This window comes from Olea europaea, unplaced genomic scaffold (assembly GCF_002742605.1).
Source record: "Olea europaea var. sylvestris unplaced genomic scaffold, O_europaea_v1 scaffold2198, whole genome shotgun sequence".
NCBI lineage: Eukaryota > Viridiplantae > Streptophyta > Magnoliopsida > Lamiales > Oleaceae > Olea > Olea europaea.
The window spans coordinates 72,525-88,796 of NW_019239995.1; positions in this window are offsets into that span (position 1 = coordinate 72,525).

The window sequence follows — 16,272 nt, forward strand, 5'->3', positions numbered from 1 at the left end:
GATGCGAACTCGGTTAGCATGGTCGCTTCGAACCCACAGAATATTGACATCGGATCCCAAGAACGCTCAAATACGATCAAAATTTAGGATTTAACTTTTAAACGATGAACCAAGCAACCGAAGGTATATTAAACCAACGACATCTTGATCATAAAACCTCGAAATCTCACCCGGATTTGTGGATTTGAATTTCAAAACAATGAACCAAAAAACCCTATAATAACAAAGATTGTAAAACCCTTTGATTACACGTGTTATAATTCACATCCAATGGTTTTGAACACCACAAGAAAATTAATCTCCTGATAAGTTCGATAATTTTTCCATTGAAGAACAAGGAAAATTGAAGCAAAGCTTGATGAGAAAACCTCAATTTTTATTCATATGAAAAGTCTTGTACTCTACAATATGAAATAAAGTCCCTATTTATATTAAAACCTAAAAACTAGTTTGGAAAGAAATAAAACTCTAAAACCCTAGCTTAATGCAAAAATTATCCTTCAAAGATTACAAAATACCAAATAAAATAGAATCCTACAAAAATTAGGCAACTCAAGAGAAAAGGAAATTTCGCGTCTCAAAATACACTGTGGTCACATAGTTTAATCTAATGCGGCCGCATAGTTCATTTGAAATCCTTCAATTTGGTCTTGGGAATGGTCTATGTGGTTGCTTAGTATTAAATTTGAAACCTCTTTATCCTTATGCAGAATTTCGTGATAATTTTGGATTGTACTCCTGGGCAAAAATCTGACACCCGAACTGAAAGTTATGCCCGTTTTAATCCACGCTACTCGTTTTTCCATATATCTTCCAAAACATTGAATCCAACGCACCAAACATGATTCCACCCTCATGACCAAGATATAAGTAGTTATTTGTCTGGTTAACTTTAACATTTTGAAACCCATAGGTCGATTATTATATTGGTTGGTTCTATTAACTTTGTTGAAGTCCCAATCTTGGCTCGATATCACTCTTGGAACTTGGTTTGTACATTTCAACACCTTGAATTCCATGGCTCGAACAAACATCTTGGCGACTCTAACGTCCTTAATTAATCCCAAATTGATCCTTAGCCTCTCACCAACAATCATTAATTCTTCGAGAGTTTGTAGCGCATCCCGAATCACATCATCTTTCGATGCACCAGATTATCACACGTAGGCAAGACATCATGAAAAACTCTCCAAATGAATACCCGAATTTTGTGAGGGATCAGAAGGCACTACAAAAATTTCCACAATTTTCTTACAATAGAAGTGATCGTGCCCAAATCATCATCCAATTGTTGCAATAGTAATCTATGCCCACCCCTAATAGATTATTGCCCATTCGGGCTGTTCGGTAAAATTTAGCAAGCATACAATATTGTTGACAAGTAATAGTTGAGAAGTAAGAGTATCATCTCACAAGAAATAAGTTTTGAATTGAATTGTACTAATTCGTTGTCGATATTCAATGTAAATGCAATGAAAGATGGTCGTTGAATTTTGTTTGTTTACTACTAAGATTATCCTAATTATTATATAAAGTTATATGAAAACTTTGTATAAGGAAGATGTGTTGAGATTTAATATTCACCTATCATTCTCCTAATTTAACTCTCCACCTATGCTATATTGTATAATTTGAGTGTAATTGATAACCAGTAAATTAATTTTATACAACTATTTCTCTCGAGGTAAGGCAAACTTATTCCTAAGCATGACCCAGTAATATCCCTTTGCCGAATTCATATGCAACGTAATTCATTAGTCTATGATTTTACCTATGTGATGCACAAGTCAAGCCCTCACAGCCGAAGCACAACGACGCAATTATCAAGGGCAAGTTCTACCACTGAGCTAATAGCCCTAACTATTATTTCTAATGTATATTGAGCCTTATATTGATATTACAATGTTCTAACTTAATTTGAACCTCCCGAGACCAAAACAAACAATTAATAATCTGAATGGTAATCAAGAATGCAATATCAATAATAAATACATAACTAAATAACAAATCTTTCAATTAAAATGGTGAAATAATAGGTATCATTTTTATTATGCCTCACCACCCATCGAGGCTCTAGATATAACCCACGTGGCATCCCTTATAAAGCTTATTCAAGGAAATAGCCCCATGACCCACAGCCAACGTCACCAATGTTTGACCAAAGCCAATGACAAAATAAAACTTAGGACAAAATTGGCCGAAGCTCATTCTTGAAACGGAGCGACAAATGAAGAACCACTCAAGCGATTGTGGTTTAGAGGCTCAGTTTGAATCTTACACTTGAAATGGAGTGACCCACCACTTTCAAAGATCTCCTGTACATAAATTCTTATTAAAATGATTGATGTGACACTTGTAATGAGATATATGTCAAATTCTGTCAGTATAAGTTGTAGGATGGAAGCCTATTTAAGAATATTAAATGAGCCACAAGCTAATTGAGTCGAATTGATGCCTAAGATGTGAAACTTCAATTAAGAAGATGAAGCCACATACTTCCTCATCTAATGAGTACCACTTCATTTGTAACACTATAAAATACTCCATCATATATCAGTTTGAAGGATAATGCAATTATATACACTTGAAGCTATATCTCATATTTTCTCTTGTTCTATCACCATAGATTATTGTAGTTGGATGCTTAGCTTTAGATTTGGATTTATGTGTTTTTGATTGTTTTTTATTATGCAATCCCATTTATATATGTCACTGACGGTTGAACATTTTTGTCTCGTGTTATAAAGCTTCTTCCATGCCCAAATTGAAATATTTTGTTGACTAGTGATTTATCCAAGCGTGTTAAAATTAGCTTGAATGGCCGCGAGTAGGCCCCTTATCCATTGTCCACGTGTGTATACAAAAATCTAGGTCAATAATCTCTAACCCAATGCTGAGCAGAAACAGAATTTCGACCTTAAATTGTTGCCAAAATTTACTTTTCTGAATGGTACGAAACTAGAAAAAGGAAACAGAAATTTCACCTTAGTTTTGTACCATGCGATCGCATGGCATAATGCGATACGATCGCATGGCACAACCTTTTTATTCTCTGTTTTTGCCAAAAAGGTTGTGCAGTCGCATGACTTAATTATTGATTCTATACAAGTTGATCCTTGGTTTCTTACTTTTGGTCAGCTCAAAGCTGACGTAATTGCAATCCAAGCCCTTGATCTTTCTAATCACATCTTCATCGATTGCATAACTAAAATTTCATTATCCATCATTTTAGCTCGATTTTCGTTCATTTTAACAACATTTACATGAGATTAGGCAATAATTTCAAAAAGGCACTATCAAATATCCATGTTTAACGATCTAGATAAGTACATATATAAAATACACTTATCACGGGTCATTATGTAAAATCTACTTGTCATATCTAAAGTGGTTGATAGGAGGAATTGAAAGAATTGCATCACAGCTAGGAGACACAAAGGAGTGTTCGATGAGTCCAATATTCCAAGCACTCGTCATTGACATCAAGTCAAACACCGCCACAACCTCACATTTGGAGTCCAAAATGGGTCTGAAGGAACTTGGTCTTATAATCCACGGATCAACCTAGTGCATTTGCCTTTCCATAAAATGTTGAATGTGTCTCAAATTTCAACATTGTATGTTGTGTTTGAAAAATGAGTTAATGAGAGACCATAGTTGATAATCTTGAATGTGTAGATGTTTTTCTCTCCAAAATTTCTCAAAGATCCCTTTGATGAGAAAAGATAATGTTATCTACAGACCCAACGGGGGGTTCAATATGTTAAAATTTTATGATTCCATCTTAAAAGATCAACGTTATTAAAAGATGTGGTCCAGAATCTCACAAGTTGGTCTATATTTCGGTATTTAACTTTTGTGGGATTTATTCCATAACATGGCCCCATAAGATGCTGTCTTGTTTGAGCAAACCAATCGTGAAATTTGAGTGCTCATTTTTTGAGTCTTAATCGGATTAAATTGTTCGTTTGAGTTTAATGGACTCTAAGATTGGACAAAACTTTCGAACCGATATGAACAAAACTCCCGAACCGAGCATTTCTTCTTAAATTAAATACCCAAACGGGTATCTTAATCAAGAACCGACGGCTTCGATTCGGTTCTTAGTTCTAGATCAATAATTGAATAACCGAATAAGAACCGAATCTTCCTAATTTTTTTAATTAATTTATTTTAAACAAGCCAAATTATTTTATTTTTTCTAAATAAAATTGCTAACTAATTAATTTAGTTCAAACCCAAAAATATGATTTTTCTATTTCTAATTTTCACTTTAAAGCTAACTTAATCAAATTAACCTAAATTTTATCCAAATCTGTTACTATACATAGTGTCTTTTTTGCCGTTGTGGAGAAAACGAATTGAAACTCAACAACGCCTTTTTTAATTATTATGAGCTCCCTATCTTTCTCTTCTTGTAATTTTAATAATCAAATTTATGAAGAACTCAACAAAGAAAGATGCAAAAGATACATAAAATTACACTACTTTATTTTGGAAGAGTTAAGATTGAACATATCATCAGTTGAATTAATGTACATTTGTAAATATTAAAAAATTTAATAATAATACGGAACTGGGGAACCGAATGAAATCGAACCGAACTGTAGCGAATGAAATCGAACCTGAGCGGTTCCATAATTAAATTTGGATCCGACAGTTCCATTTGCTAAATACCCAAAAATTTAGGGTTTGGCTCTGTCCTCTTTAGAATCGAACCGAATCAGACCATGTCCAACTCCAATGGACTCTGATACCATGTTAAGGTTCAATATTTCATCTTAAAATGTTAACTTTATTAAGAAAAGTAACACAAACTCTTATAAATTAATCTATATTTTGGTATTTAAACGATGAGAAATTTATCCCTTGACATAAAAATCATGCATTGAGTGACTTGGAACTCTCTAAAAATCCTACCAAAAATAAACTTCCCAAGGGCATCAAGTTAGATGTCCCTTGAGCGATACAATTTATTCTGCTTTTTTATTGTTCAAGTTCCATGACACAGACACAGACACAGACACAGACACAGATAAAATTTTATAATCATCTCCAATTTGAGATTCGAAAATATGTTATATTCTTTATCCGATAAGCTTTGCTATAGTATATCTTGTGTCTTTTGGAGATTTCTATATCAAGCTCAGTACTCTAATTTCTCACATAATTATTACATTTGGCTCATTTCTTTACTGCTTTCTATTTAGGTTTTGTTCCAACGCCATTTAAGCTTTCTTTTTTATCTTTTTCATAAATTTCATAATGATGTCATCGAAGTTCAAGGTTCATCCTTAAAAAAACAACATGAACTAAAGATTTCATACTTCGATTAAACCTTAATAATAGAAAAGCCCTATACAGACTTAACTATGTGTGATATATCCCCTACCTATTGAAAATCATGGAAAATTTCAAAATACCCCATACCGTCGAGATCCATCAACTGTGTCATTAAATCCCGTTAAATAAGGAAAAATGGATAAAATAAATTGGACAAAATTGTCAGTTAATATTTTCATCTTTAATATAACCCACAGAAAACCATTAGGAGGGATATATAGGGCTTAATAGGGAATAATTGTGATATGCTCTCAATCAATTTATCGAATTCCTTCAACAACACCATCCGGAGTGTACAAGAGAAGCCCATTTGTCAATGTTGAAGGAAATCTAGATGTTCTTGATGCGACGAACCGTGGCAAAGATGGAGGCATGCGGCCAATGGAGGAGAGATGTTGATCCCAGAATAGTGAAGAGTATTCAGATAAATACAACTCTTTTAAGGTCTAAATACGCTGATTCCAAATACGGCACCATGAAAATCAAACTCTACAAGCAATTGGCCTGATTGCTAGGACGTGTTCATGTCGGTTGTGGCAGTTAACAGGTATACCATGCAGCTATGTCATTAAGATAATACTATCATGGGACATGTAGAATGTTATAGATTACGTTGATGATGTATTTAAGAAGGAAGCATACATTTAGAGGTATACATCAACAATATCCCCAGTGACAAGCCCAGATACATGGCCAAAACTAGGACTCAATCCTTGACACCTCCCATATACACTAAAAAGGATGGAAAACTAAAGAAGAAGCGAATAAATGAGGTAAACAAAATGCCGACACCGTCCAACACGAAGGCATCTACTACCGAAGTGTATTGCAGGTAATGAAATGCTAGTAAGCCCTATATATCCCCCTATTGGTTTTTCTATAGGTTGTATTAAAGATGGAATGCTAAATGATGATTTTGCTCTATAATTTTATCAATTTCTCCTCTATTTAATTGGATTTAATAGCACAACTGACACATCGTGACGACGAGGGAAAATTCGAACAAAAGGCTTCAAAGAGGGATCTTTTCTGTGATTTTCAAAAGATAGGAAGGTATATCACGCATGGTCAAGTTTGTAGGGGGATATCTGCTATTAAGCCTTTCGATTAATTTATAAATTTTCTTACAATGTCTTCGAATATAATGTTTATGCTCTATTTGTTTGACATCTTGTAACTTTTTCCATTTATTCAAATGGAAAGATACAATTAACAAAGTGGAAATTATATGCCAACATGTCTCTAAAGATTAAAAGTCGAGATTTAGCTATGAAATTTATATCTTCACGTATCAGGTATTAATATAATAATTATATATTATATATCTCATCCCAATTCAATTCCAAGCCCCAAAAATTATTTCATTCTATTCTCACTCTCCATCTTCTATCTTTTCACTCTCTCTACCTATCCACCCCCTTAATCCGACAATGACGACACGTCCACTATTGAAGACTACCGTCATACACTCAATGGCAAAGCACCTACTATCGGAGATCGCCACCGCACATGCACTTTCTCTTCTCACTCTGGAGCATAACGTCAAGCACTAACTCACAGCATCATTCCATCCGCTGCCGGAGATATTGGTGGTACTACAGCGATGACACACACACTGTCTAAGTTCATCGCCCCACATTTTTTCTTCTCACTCTGTCTCACTACTGGAGCATCACGTTACGCACCACCCCATAGAGATGCTCCACTTACTGCCAGAGATGGCGACAGCGGCCCTGTTGCAACGAACACTATGCAACAGCGACAAGTCACAGATTGTTTTTGGTTGGTTTGATTGTTGGTGATTTGCATGGTTGTTGGGTTGTTAATGGTTGTGGTGGAGTGTTACAGTGGTGGTTGGAGATCTAATAGTGGTGGCTGTTGTTTTTGTTGGCAGTAGATTGGATCTGGTGGTGGTGTTGTGGTATTGGCGTTGATGGTAATGGTGTTTTGGTGTTGGTGTTAGTGTTGGTGTTGTGGTGCTAGCACTGGTAGCAGGAAGAGGGTGGTTGGAAATGGTTGTGGCGGTAGCTATGGTGGTGGTGTTATGTGATCAACTATTTAGTTGTGGCTTAAAAATTCGATAATTTGTGACCAACTAATTTGAAAATCTGTTACCAATAAATAAATTGTGACCTATAAATTTTTTTATTTGTAATCGATGAAATAATCTATGAACAATTAATTTGATAATATGTAACGTTGTGACTTTTAAGTATGCACCTATGATTATTAATTGTATAATTGCGACGCTAATATATATAATTAATAAAATATTTTAAATATATTAATTAATACCTAAATTTTGAATTTTGAAACTTAAAACCTGAAATTTGAATTGCCCTTGTGAATTTTTCCTATTAACAAATTCAATGGACCCATACGCGATTTAAAAATCAGCGCATAAAGCAAATTTTACTTATGGGTCAAGTTGTTTGGATTAAATGCTTCAAAGTATCTTAGATTTCTCCAAAATTTCACGGGCTAAATATCCCAGTGACACTAAATTTTTTTCAAAATTTTTCACTTTTCATTGAACTTTAGAAGTGTTTTGAGCTCCACTAAACTACTAACATATGTTGTGTTCGTCACTCCATCACTCGTTATTATGAAAAACACACCTCTTATGATTTTGGTAATGTTGAAAGCATTCCGAGTGTGAAAACTTCGTGTGCCATGGCATATCTTCAAGCGTGCTAACCTCTAAAATGGTGAGTAATGAAGTGACACATGAAATAACATTTCAGTAAATTCAGTTGTAAGACAAAATTTAAAGTTCAATGACAAGTAAAAGTATCATTTTGAGAAAGTTTATTTTCCAATTTGAATATTTAACCCAACTTTCACAAATAACCGTCTATGGGTGGAACACGATTGAATTTCATTAATTTTGAGTAAATGAGGAAATGATTGTCTAAATTGTGGGTTCATGTTGTAAAACCCATATGCATTAATACAGTGAACCCTCCTGGATGATGATATAACTTGATATATTTACTCAGTCGACATCAGCCAAATGACTGAATAGGAATCGGCACATCAATGAAATGACTCGACCCTAAAACTATTTGGGCCATTGGAAGCAGCTAATTAATTAGTGCTGCTCATGGCCCGTTTCCCACTTATTTGGATGGCTTATAAATGTTGACTCACTTAATAATACACGTACCCCACTTACCTAGCCTATTGAGCTTGATCCATTACTGTACTCTAATGTACTCTATTGTGAATTATTTATATAGCTCCTTCCTTGGTATATGATGTGCGTGCAATTGCTTCATCTGTCTTTTAGAGAAAATGGTCGTCCTTCTCTTTGAGAATGTGCCCACTATCTTTCCTTCTTTCTGCCGTTGTAGCTGATTCTATACCGTGATTACATCTTTCTTTGTACGTCCTTTGTGGGTAATTGAAAGCAACCATGAGTGTGGAAAGGTTGGGGGATTTTTTATTTGATTTCTTTATTGAGGTGCTGGTTGATTGGATGAATTGAGCCCAAGAAATGCCTAGGTGGTCGAGTATTTTGCTTCACATCTAGTATCAAAGCTCGGTGGGCAAATTGTTTTGGCCAAAAACCAACCAAAAAATGGACCAGATTGCTTGGATTCTTGAAGGGTCTGAACTTACTATTGTCGATTTCGGCTAAACCAAATACCGATCAGAGAAATGAAGACCATTCCCATACTTAGCAGGTAGAGGGGTACCTTCCTAGGAGGCGCGTAAATCTCCAACTGCGACACATGGTGACCATTCTGGATAAGGTAGTTTCAAATAGGTTGCTTATATTATTATCCTAAATGTACTGTTATCATTAATTTCGTGTTTCGGGTTATATAAGAATTTTGGGACAATTTTGTCCTTGGAAGCTCAATCTGCAATCATTGGTCAATCGCATTGGTACTTTTGCTAAATCTTTAGAGCAAATAATGGTGGTTCTAAAGCAACAAATTCGCATCTTTCGATTTTACGAACCTTCAGGAGCGGTCCGCTCTGATAAATTGGCTTATCCCAATTAAATTTCAGCACTAAGCATCATCGAGTGGGTGATAATAAGAGTGGGGGTAACCATTGCTTCCACAAGAAATTAGGAATTCCTTGCTCTAATGTGATTGAAGTATTTATTTTAATAAAATTCGTTTGTACTTCGTCGTATACTCTATGCGAAATTGTTTTGGTTGGCATATTTCATTGTTGCACCCTTAATTCTATTAAAATATCTAGATTTTACCCGTTTTAATATTTCCTTGATCTAAGATCACGAATCTTACAAAACATTGGAAATCTGGCATGGTGTTTATTGTCTGCGACTCTAGGACTACTTTGTATGGTTTGATTGTTATTCTGTGCATTTTTTATTGATTCTTAAAAAATAACCACTCACAATTTTGACTTGAAAATTTTTAACAAAAAATGTGATTTTTCAATCTGGCAATAAAAAAAAATTAGAGGTATTTTAGTTTAACCAAAAGTCAAAGGCCATTGATGACAATCTTTTGCTGATTTTTCAAAAGAACAAAAAGAAGAAGTCAATGAACTTGCTTATACTTCAATCATTTTACACTTGTTTGGAGTTGTTTTGTGAAAACTAGGCAAATTAAAAACTGATAAAGAACTTTAGAAAAAATTAGAGGACTTATATTTTGCTCAAATCTACTTCGAACAAGATTTACTTACTTGAACGTTTTTTCAATATTAAAATGTATTTTTCAAAGGATCTCGATGATAATTTAAATGTGTTCAACAAACTTGTTAAAGATACTATTAATTGTGAAGAGTCGATGTCTAAAACTTACAATGCCATAATTTTTCTTAATTCCATATCTGATACTTATAAGGAAGTTAAAGATGTGATTAAGTACTATAGGGACACTTTGACTTCTAAAATTGTCAATGACTCTCTTAAAAGTAAGAATATGGAGATTAAAACTGGAAAACATAATAAGAAAAGTGGTAAGATTCTCATGATGAAGGGTGGACTCAATTTAGGCAAAACAATCATAATGGATTCCAAAGTGGAGACAAGTGAAGTAGTAATGGAGGTAATAAGAAAGGCAAAGATAGGTCTAGATCAAAATCTATGACCAAATGCTATGAATGTGGGAACATGGGGCATTTTATGAAAGATTGCTATAAAGTGCAGGGTAAGGAAAGAGATGAAGTAAATGTGTTATGTTCTACTTCTGTTACTGATAATGATGATGTTTATATGATTATAAGTTCTATTGCTTATCCTACTAAATTGAATCTAACTGATAATTCTAACTTGCATGAGTGGATTCATAGAACATACAAAAGGACTAGTTTGAAAATTTGTATGAATCAAATGATAGACATGTTGTACTACGTGATAATTCTGCTTAAACTGTTGTCGAAATTGGTAATATTACTTTAAAGTTTGATACTGATTTTGTGTATAACTTAAAAGATGTTAGATACATTCCTGAAATGTCTGGAAATTTTATTTTGGTGGGAAGACATAAGAAATCTGACTTCCCTGGAAAAATTTGAAATGAGGTTTTAAAATTATTTAAGGGTGCACTTGTTTCCATCAAAGGAACTAGGGAAAATAATATATATTTAACTACTGGAGAAGTGATAAGAGATTCAGATTCCTTTAACACTTCTACCAAAGCTGATAACACACATAAATGGCATAAACTAGCATATGGGTATTAAAGGATTTAATCTTCTTGATAAAAAACGTGCTTTTGGAAATGATTTTGTGTCTGATTTTTCTTTCTAGGATCAATATGTAATTGGTAAGCATCATAGAACTTATTTCTTCGCGAGTGTTCTTAAAACTAAAGGCATGCTTAAATATGTTCATTCGGACTTGTGGAGCCCTGTTCGTATCACAACTCGGGTGAAAATAGGTACTTCTTGTCTATCATTAATGATTAAAAGTGTGGAGTTTAAAAGATAAATTTGATACTTTTCACAGCTTTAATAATTGGAAAAGTCAAGTTGAAAACCAAACAGACAAGAGGATAAAGTTTTTTAGAATTGATAATGGCATAAAGTTTTGTAACACTAAATGTGACAATATGTGCTAAGAAAATGGAATAATAATGCATAAAACTGTTCCTTACACTCCCCAGATGATGGAGCCATACTTGATCAAGTATGTTGTATGATGTTAAGTTTTAGTCTCCCAAAGTCCTTTTGGGGTGAAGTTGTTATGACTGCTTGTTATGTGATTAATTTAACTCCATCTACTGCATTGAATGGTGACACCCCTCATGAAAAATGGTTTGGTAAACTAAATTATTATTTTGTGCTTAGATCTTTTGGTTCTGCTGTATTTTTGCATCAAAGTGGTGGAAAGCTTAAATTTAGAACTAGAAAATGTGTTTTTCTAAGTTACACTGAGGGTGTCAAGGGTTACAAGTTATGGTTGAAGCCAAAAGGGGTTACAATCATTGTGACTAGATACATTGCATTCAATGAGGGTGATATGTCATGTCTTGAAACTAAATCTGAACTTGTGAGTGAAAAATAACAAGGTAAAGAGAGATCAATTGAAGGTGGAGTTAGGAAAATTTAGCATATCTAATCCTGCTATTCCTAGTGAGGTGGAGACTCAAGTTCAATAAACTAAGGTGGAGAATAGAAAGGAAATAATGATAGAAGAGCACCCTAAAGAAGAGAATCCCTTATTAGATTATAAGTTAACTAGGGATAGAGAGAGAAGACAATCGAGAACACCTAGAAGATTTGGATATAAGTTTGAGTTAGTCTTTGCTCATGCTAGTTATGAGGAGCTAGTTGATAGAGAGTCAAAAACCTTTGAGGAGACAATGAAAAGTGAACAATTTGAAGAGTTGTTTAAGGTAATGAAAGAGGATATGGTTTCCTTAGAAAAGAATCAAACTTGGAAACTAGTACCTAGGCCAAAGAATAAATCCACAACTGACTGTAAATGGATTTTTAATGTTAAGGAGGCTTCAAAGCCCTCAAGATTTAAAGTTAGGTTAGCGACCAAGGGATATATACAAAAGGAAGGTGTTGATTATAACGAGATTTGTTTACCAGTTGTGAAGTACACCACTATTAGGGTCGTGCTTGCATTGATTGCATATTTTGATTGGGAACTTGAACAATTTGATGTTAAAATTGCTTTTTTAAATGGTAAACTTGATAAGACAATCTTAATGAACGAACTAAAAGGCTTTAAAGATAAACTAAAGCTTGATCGTGTGTGCTTCTTGAAAAAGGTCTTTATGTGGCTTAAAGCAATCTCCTAGACGGTGGTATTAAAGATTTTATTTATCTATTACACTATAGGATTTCAAATAAGTAATTTGATTATCGCTTGTATTTTCAATATGATGATGGTATTGCATGGTTTTGCTATATGTGGATGATAAGAAGTTGGTTAATCACCTAAGTGGATAAGTAAGATAAAGATAAAGTTGAATGGTGAATTCGACATTAAAGATCTAGCTAAACCTAAGAGAATTCTAGGTATGGAAATTGAAAGAGATATGTCAAATTTTTCTTTGTTTTTTTTTATCAGTCCCATTATGTTTCAAAGGTGTTAAAAGGATTTGGCATGCATGATTGCAAACCTGTTACATTACCTTTAGCTAATTATTTTCTACTATCTAAATATCAGGCTTCATGTGATGAAAAAAGAAATAGAATGCATGACTAGGATTTCATACTCTAATTTGATTGGATCTATTATGTATTTGATGGTTTGCAGTAGACCAAATTTAACCTTTGCTGTTGGTACCCTTAGTAAGTAAGAAGCCTTAAAATGGATGTTAAGATATTTAAAGGGGACTAGTAATGTAGGTCTAAAGTTTTGTGCTAATAAAGAATGTGTGAAATTGAATGGTTTTGTAGATGCAGATTATACGTGGGATAGGAATAATAGAAAATCTACTTCTTCCTATGTGTTTATTTTGTCTAACTCTTGTGTTCATTCGTAATCATAATTACAACGCATAATTTTACTATCCACGATAGAATCAGAATACATTGCTATTACTGAAGTAATTAAAGAGGCGTTGCAACTTAGAAGTTTGCTTCATAAACTATCTTTTTAAATGATTATGTGGTAGTATATTCTGATAGTCAATCTTCCATACGACTATGCAAAAATCCTGTTTTTTACGAACACACCAAGCACAATGATGTTAGGCTACACTTTATAAGAGATATTGTATTACAAGAAGTGTGCGACTTAGAAAGATACATACACAATATAATCCATGTGCACTAAGGTGTTACCGTTGGTGAAACTTAGAAGTTGCAAGGACTTTCTAAACATCGATGAAGATAACTAATTCAATTTTATTGGTCCCAATTTTTGGAATTGTTACTATCATGTGATATGTTTCTTTGCACGTCTTTTGACACCAAGGTAGAGGTTTGTGGGCAAATTATTGTCAAACGACCTCTCAGGCGATGATGTAATATATTTACTCAATTAACATCGACCATATGACAAAATGAAAAATCGACACATCAATAAAATGACCCGATCCTAAAATTATTTGGGTCATTGGAAGCAGCCTAATTTAATTAGTGCTGCTCATTGCCTGTTTCCCACTTATTTTGATGGCTTATAAATGTTGACTTACTTAATGATACATGTGGCCCTTTACCTAAGCTATTGAACCTGGCCCAATACTGTACCCTAATGTAAATTATTTATATGGCTCCTTCCTAGGTCTGTGTTGTTACTGTAATTGTTTTATCTGCCTTTTAGAGAAAAAAGTTGTCACTCTTTTTGTGATTGCGTCGACTATTTTTCTTCTTCTTCCTGTTTTGTGGTTGATTCCATACTATGATTACACCTTTCTTTTTGCATCCTTTACGGGTGATTAAAAGTAACCATAAGTGTGGAAAGGTTGAGGGAATCTGGTTCGGTTTCTTCATTGAGGTGTTAATTGATTAGATGAATTGAGGCCAGAAAACGCCTTGGTGGCCGAGTCTTCCACTTCACAAATTTTGTCAAGAAATATGCATATATACTTTCCACACAAAACTCTTCTCAAGATTAAAGTTATTTAATTCTTATCTTGCTCTTTATCAAGTATAAAAGGAGGGAAATGAAAAAACAATGCACACACACACAAGCAAACAAAATGGCATCCAAATTCTTCTTTTCTTTTCTTGTTTTGTTCCTGTCCCTGCAGTTTAACATATCACATGCTCGATACAAAAGAACCATACCAATTAGGAAATTTATCAGTGCACTCCCAAATGGATCTTCTCCAATTATTATGAACTGCAAGGCGGATGGATATGAGAGGCTCCTATACATTCAAATTGTTAGATAATTATATGTTAAAGGTTACTGTAAATGATACGTACTACTGTTTGTCGATGTTTAGTATAAAGTTTACTTCTGCTCATGCTTTTGAGTCGACAAGAAATAAAGGCCGCGCCACCATCTTTTGGAAGGTGGATTTTGTTAGGAAAATGAATTGAGTGGCTGACTTTGGCATAAATTTGAGTGGGGCCTGATTCTTTATTTTGGAATATCAAGATTGATTTGTGTTCTCTTCTGTGAGAACATCAAAATCACATATTTACTTGTCAAAAATGATGTTCCGGTAAATGAGAAATTGGAGATCAAAGTGTGCCATTGAAAGGAGTTTATGTGTTGGAGGAAAACCAACTGAGGTTTTTCCCACATAGGAAAATAAAGAAAAAATATATATCTTATATAGGATTGCACTTTGAAAATGTGTGATCATGTGTAATATAGAGACTCTCTCGACGTGCACGTACAGGGAGTGCAAATCATGGACCGAAATAGACTTCGGACCTTCAACTTGTATATGGGTGCAACCTGCGCACATGAATGTCAAACCGAAATGACCAAAATTGGCCCCTAAGGAGGGCCTATGTTTTGCCAATTTTTTTCCTCCAACTGACCTTTTAAATTCCAAAATTATTGAAACTCCAATAGTTATTGTCATTATAATACAAGTTAATAACATACTTATAGACAGAATTAACTCACCATTCATGGGTGTTAAGTCTATATATGAGAACCAGTTTTTTCACTATTCCACACAAGAAGCAACACAGTTTCTGCGTAGGTTTTTTTATCTACATACTGCATACTTAGTTTTACAGCTCCTTGCCCGAAATTTTTCTTTTCAGTTTTGATGATTAAGATACTAAGTCAATTCGCCGGAGTAGTTTCAACAATGCTCGAACTCTACTGATTTTTCGTTGTATCCTGTAAAATAGGCGCCCAAACTTAACCTCAAGTACATAGGGCGAGGAAAAGAATATGTTTTAAGGAAACTGTGTTTACCCAGGTCTCATTTTCAAATTACATTTGATTTTTTAGTTACTTGCTTTATAGTAATTTAGATTAACTTGTTTTGTTTTATTGCAATTGACAAAATTATTTAATCTGATATATTTTGGCTAAAATATTCGATAAGCTATTGAAATTTTGGTATCTATGTTCGTTGCATATCCTGTATGTACAAATCCAGTATTTCTATTAGTTGCATATCGTTATGTGCGAATCTGATATTTCTGTTCGTTGCATATCTGGTATGTGCAAATTTGGTATTTCTGTTAGTTGCAAATCCGATATGTGTCCACCCGGCATTTGTTACAGTCACTAAACCTTTTTCCTAATAGTCTTAAAATAGGTTCATAACAGAGAGTTTATTTTGGTTTTATTGAGAACTAATATTTGTCTGATTTTCAGAAATGGCAACCGACATGGATGTGGCTAAAACTGTGGCTACTGAAAATTAGGTTGTGGACTCTGCTGTAACTCAAGGGCCCAATTCTGTTATTGCTCAAATTGTGGCTAGATTGTCAAGTCCTGTTGTGAATCAAACTGTGGCTCGAACAATTGGTCATACAGTTACTGTTCCGATTAATCATGGAAAAAAGACAGAGAAATTCAATGGCTTAAATTTCAAGAGACGGCAGAAGAAAATATTATTTTAT